Below are 6,000 nucleotides of genomic sequence, written 5' to 3'. Positions count from 1 at the left end.
TTTCGATCTGGAAATTATCAAAGATCTGAAAAAGGGTTGCACTTTTTATGAGTCTACATTGTATTATGTTAAGATGATATTAGAGAATTTGGCTTTTGAAATTTTAACCCCTAGTGATTGGAAATCTATAGCAAGGCCATGTTTAGAACCTGGACAAAACTTGTGGCTTTTGGAGTGTAGTGAATTCTGTAGAATACAAGTCCAACAAAATAGGCAAACTGGAGTTAATATACCAATCACCTTTGATCAACTAGCAGGTAAAGGTCAGTATGCAGACACTTCAGTACAGATTAATTACCCTTTGATAGCATATGAGCAAATTGCTGCTGCTGCTATCAAAGAATGGGACACCCTCCCAGGAAAACAAGATAGAGAGGAAGTCTTCTTGAAAATATAACAAGATCTAAATGAACCCTTTGCTGATTCTGTGGGACCTCTGCAGATAACTGTCATAGGAACTATTGGTGGAAATGCAGCAACAGGAATAATGATAAAATAATTTGCTAGAGAAAATGCTGATGAGGTTTGTAGAAGAATCATTCTAGGACTACACAAGGATGTTCCTTTAGAGGCAATCATAAGACACTGTGCCACAGTGGGCACAAATGCCTTTTATACCCAGGCTATGAAGCAGACTTTTCTAGATCTGAACATGGGAAGACAGGGTCCCTTTTGGCAAGGGACTCCCAGAGAGATTCGTCAATGCTTCTAATGTGGTAAAGTAGGGCATCTGAAAGCTCAATGTTGGCATAGAAATAGAGTGAGAAGACAGAATGAGAGATGAAGACCCAAAGACCCATGTCCAAAATGCAACAAAGGCTTCCATTGGGCCTCAGAATGTAGCTTGACTCAGGAAAATGAGAGGCAGGGCCCAGATCCAAGACAAACAAAAAACAGGTGGGACATGATAGCATCCGAGGTTACACCCAAAGAGTTTTTAGAAGTTCAATACTCTGATATGATGAATCAGCAGAGAAGCAATCAGATGGGATTATAATTGGAGAGAATACAGGCTTTTTAACCCAACAGAAGGGCAGTGTCGAGTGCAAGCAGCTCCAATATAATCTCCAGGTGATGTGGAGAGATCCAGAAAGTGGTGAATGGAAGGGACCAGATAGGTTAACTGCTTAGGGGAGAGAGAACTTGCTTGTATCTCAACAGATGGAGAAGGATTCAGAGGGGTGCCAACAAGTTGTATTCACCTTGTCCATTGGAGAGAAATGGAGAAGATCCTTGAAACAAAGGACTTCGAAGACCCAAGACTGTTGGATCTGAAAAGGCATGACTGTTAACCCAATGAGTATAGCAATTGACTCATGAACAATAAAATTGTTGATAAGACTGTTGCAGAACTTCAAAACCCGCAGAAATCATTGGATTCTCTGAGACGTGATAAGATTGTTTCAGGACTTGAAAACCATCAGGAATCACTGGATTCCCTGACACATGATGAGACTGTACCAGGACTTCAAAACTTGCAGGAATCATTGGATTCCCTGACACGTGAAGTGATGGACAATAGATTGGTTTTGGACTATCTCTTGGCTGCTGAAGGAGGGGGTATGCGTGATTGTTACCTATACCCTCCTTCTAAGACTTATGGACATGTATAATTCCTGATGTTGTTTGTTACATCACTACTAAACAGTGTTACATTACTATATGCTTGTGTAATGCCTCCCATGCTGATGGAATTATGTATACTTATTTCAAGTAAGACCCTTAGGCCCAGAGGAAACCTACTAATAATATCTAGTTTGATGCTTTCACCTCCCTCCCTGAAAAGTCCAGGTGTGTGTGATAACCTCCTTTTTGGTGTTTTCACAACCCTTTCTGAGAAGTCAGGGAGGGCATGATCACCTCTTAAGAGTTCTCACCTTCTTCCTAAGAAGTCAGGGAGAGTATGAACACCTATGTTCTAAAATAAAAGAAAGCGGGCGATGTAGAAGGCCAGGGCTCTGGAGCCCTTGAACCAAAGTGTTAACTCAGTGGAATTGATAAGACAATGGTTATATAGTTTAGCCTGGTGATTAATAGTTCTCTAGTGCTGTATGATTGATTTAATCCTAAAACAAGGTATCAGCTCAGTGGAATTAAGATAATGATTCTCTAGTTTACATATGCTTAATATAGTTCTACAAGTTGACACCTATTCTACAAAATTGACACCTATGATCATAAACTTGTAATTGAGTATATAAGGACCAATGAGGACTGGAAGAGGGACATTCCATTTCCCAACTTCCTGGTGGTTCTCCTGCCTCCTGCATTCCTCCACTAAGAAGACCAAGACCCATCTGAAGGTTCCCCGGAAAGCTAGCCCAGCCCCAGGTGAAGGAGACAGACTGTGAAGGAGATAATAAAAATTTTGGACTTTATTCCTGACTATTCTTGTGATTATTCCACTGAAACCAAGGCCCATTCGGAGGGCCTCCAGAGAACTAACCAGAACATTACAACTATGGGTGCTAATCCTGAAGAGAAAACTGGAGCAAGATGACAGAGAAGAGAGAGACTAGGCTAGAGGGAAAGGGAATAAAAAGAGGGGTATCTGGCATATTTTGTGTGAATATGTAAGGGTAAGGAATAAGGTATGGGAATGTGTATGAAGGCAGTCCCAGCCAGGCATGAGGTTTTCTGAGGGAGACTTTCAGAACGTTCTCCCAAAGGACCTTCCCCTAGTTAATCCTCTGGGCCAGGGATTTTTATCTTTTGTATCATATATGCCTTGGACAGTCTAGTGAAGCTTATGAACCCTTTTGCTGAATAAGTGTTTGTTGTCCGAAATCACAATGGAAGGAAAGGAAAAATTTCAGTAGAGATAAATGTTTTATTTTTGTAATCCAAGTTCTGTCCATGAATGCAAGCCCTCTTGGTCTTGTCTAGAAAGGGATGGCTAGACCACTAATGTTCTTGACAACAATGAACAATAGGGGTCTTTAGTTCTTACAGACATAGCTAATAAGGCAGAGCAAAGGTACAATTTGGATCATTCAAGGCTCTTTGTTTTATCTCCTTTCTCTTAAAAAATTTTTTTCTTCTGGAAGATTGTCAACTTTATGTTTATAAGTAGAGAGCTGGTATTGGTCGCGTATCATATATATAGTTCCTTACATTTCCTATTTTGGGGCTAAGAGCCAAAAGGATGAAAAAAGGTTTCTAAGTGTGTTCCAACTGACATGAATTACATGGAAAAGTGGGAGTGGTTATTCATTTTAGTCCTAATGACTTAGCATTTGCCTCCTTAGCAGATCTAGTTGGGATTAGGTGTGAGGAGGCAGGATGACTTTATGGTAGTTTTCTGGTTGCAGATTATTTATCAGAGTAATCTCTATCATCTTATATTTGCAAGGAATCTGTAGCCTATAGGATGGCTGGGCACAGTGGATAGAATGCTGGGCCTAGTACTGGGAACACATAAATTCACATCTGACTTCAGATACTTATTAGCTGATGAATTTGAACAAGTCACAATCTTTGTCTACCTCAGTTTCTTCATCAGTAAAATGGTGAATAATAATAGCATTTACCTCCCAGATTTGTTATGAAGCTCAAATAAGATGATATTTATAAAACACTTAAAATAGCATGTAAATGCTAGCATTAACAATACTGGCAGTTAGATGGCCAAGTGGATAGAACACTAAACCTGGAATCAGAAAAACCTAAGTTTAAATCCAGCCTTGGATACTTCTTATCTGTGTGACCTGTGTGATCAAACACTTAACCTGTTTGCTTTAGTTTCCTCATCTATAAAATAAGCTGGAGATGGAAATGGCAAACCACTCCAGTATCTCTGCCAAGAAAACCCCAAAAAGGGTCACAAAGAATTGAACACAATTGAATCATCTGAACAATGACAAGAACAACAATTATTATTAGTATAATTAATTAAAGCCAAGGAAGAAACTGGAATTCAGAACACTAATTAGGAAGATATAAGAAAAGAGATATAATGAGGGGCATAATGAGAATCGGAATAATAGCAATCAGAGTGGAAAGGAATGAATAGTTGTATAACGTTGGAGGGGAAATGGACTAGATCTGGCCACTGATTGAATACAGAAAGTATTCAACTATTTGTAGGTGACTCCCAAATCTACTCCTCTAGGCCTGGTCTCTCCCTTGAACTTCAGTCCCATTTTCCTAATTGCCTATTGAACATCTCAAACTGGATATGCTAGAGACAGCTCAAATTCAACATGTCCCAAATGAAATCTTTTCCCTTAAATCCTCCTTTCCCCCAAATTTCTCTATTTCTGTTAATACCATTCTTCCGGCCTCCAAGGTTTTTAATCTTAGCATCATGCTGGACTCTCCACTCTCAATATAGACCCCACAGCAAATCAATAACAAAATCTTGTAATTTCCACTTCTGTAACATCTTTCATATTCATATTATCCTCTCACTTAATTATCACCTCAGTTCAATCCCTCATCACCGCTCTCCTAGATTATAGCCCCTCAATTGGTTTGTTTCATGTCCTTCTCTGTTCCAAGTCATCTTTCACTCTACTGCAAATTAAATTTTCCTAAAGCCGAGATCTGCTCATATAATTGATTCCATGAACATGGTGGTAAAGGCAGCTTCTGGGGAAAAGGAGTTTTGTTGGGATATGGTAGAGAAAGAAATCTAGAGAGTCAGGGTTGGGACTCAGAGAAGAATGAAGGAATCAATGTCCCATATTTTTCTTTACCCTAAATGTAGATAATAATGCATACCTACTGATAATAATAATAATAATCCTGTACAAAAAAAAGGGATTCAAGTAGTAGCATAGTAAAAGGAAAATTTCACTAGACAGGACAACTAGGACTCTACCATCACCTTTTCCACTTGTGGCTTTGTGACTTTAGCCAAGTGATTTAACTAACTCATTTCAGTTGCTCCATCTGAAAAATGGAGTCTAACAAATTTGAAGGATCAAAGGATCTCCTAAAACATCTTTCAGATCTGAGATCCATCTTTCAGTGATAGTACATTGATTTGAATATTAGAAACAGAAGCTAATAAATATGCTTTCCTGTGTGTGACCTGTTTCTTAAGGACTACGTAGGATCCTTTGCTGGATGGAGAACATGAACAACTCGTAGTAAGACAACTCCTTGATGTGAGGACCTGGATATAATTTTGGAGGTGCTTCTTAGACCTGGTTCATGCCCCAACCTGAAGTTGGGTTTGTTTTGACAATCTCTCTGGCTCCATCAGGGGGAACCTTAGAGATCTCTGTTCCAAGTTTGGATATTATTTGGGAGAAACTTGGTTTTTGGCTATTTTCTAGAATTCCTTCTCTCATTCCCCTTTGTGCTCAGAACCTTCCCCTCTCCTGAAGGCAAAAGCTGAACATGTTTTCCCAAAATGCTTAGGCCAACAAGAGTATTCAATATAGAAAAAAGTTTTATGTGTGGAATAAACACATAGAAAGAATTCAGCCCCAATTCCAGAAAGTTAGTCAAGGAAACCCTCATAACCCTGATAATTTATAATATTTACAATAACTCATGCTGACCCAAACCAACTCCTAACAAATATGGTATTGATTGTCCACAACATGACCAGCTGGCAAAGACCCAAGTCTATTCTACTATATAGCAAGAGCTTTTGAGTGATTATGGATATCCTTTAATCAATCCATATCTTGGCTGCAGCCAGTCCTAGAGAAAAATTAATGGTGACATTTTTAAATTTCCTGGCCATCTTCATGCCATATACCTGCACTCCAACCTTCATCTCTCACCTTGCATTCTAGCTCCTGAACTTGGGTTCTGGTCTCCTGATTAGTGAGAGTTCATTCTAGTCCCATACAAACCATCCTCCCTTCCCTGTTTCCACTGATTTCTAATCAACTACATACTATGCTGCAACCTTTGAACCCTTTCTTTCTCCCTACCCTTACCTTGCCTCACTTCACCTCTCTCCACCTTTAGCTCTTGGAATGGTAACCAAATCAGCACTGCCATTCTTGGTAAAGAAACGTCTATCCATTTCCCTATGACTCC

This window comes from Sarcophilus harrisii, chromosome 2, assembly GCF_902635505.1.
Source record: "Sarcophilus harrisii chromosome 2, mSarHar1.11, whole genome shotgun sequence".
NCBI classification, from domain to species: domain Eukaryota; kingdom Metazoa; phylum Chordata; class Mammalia; order Dasyuromorphia; family Dasyuridae; genus Sarcophilus; species Sarcophilus harrisii.
This window is presented reverse-complemented; position numbering follows the sequence as displayed.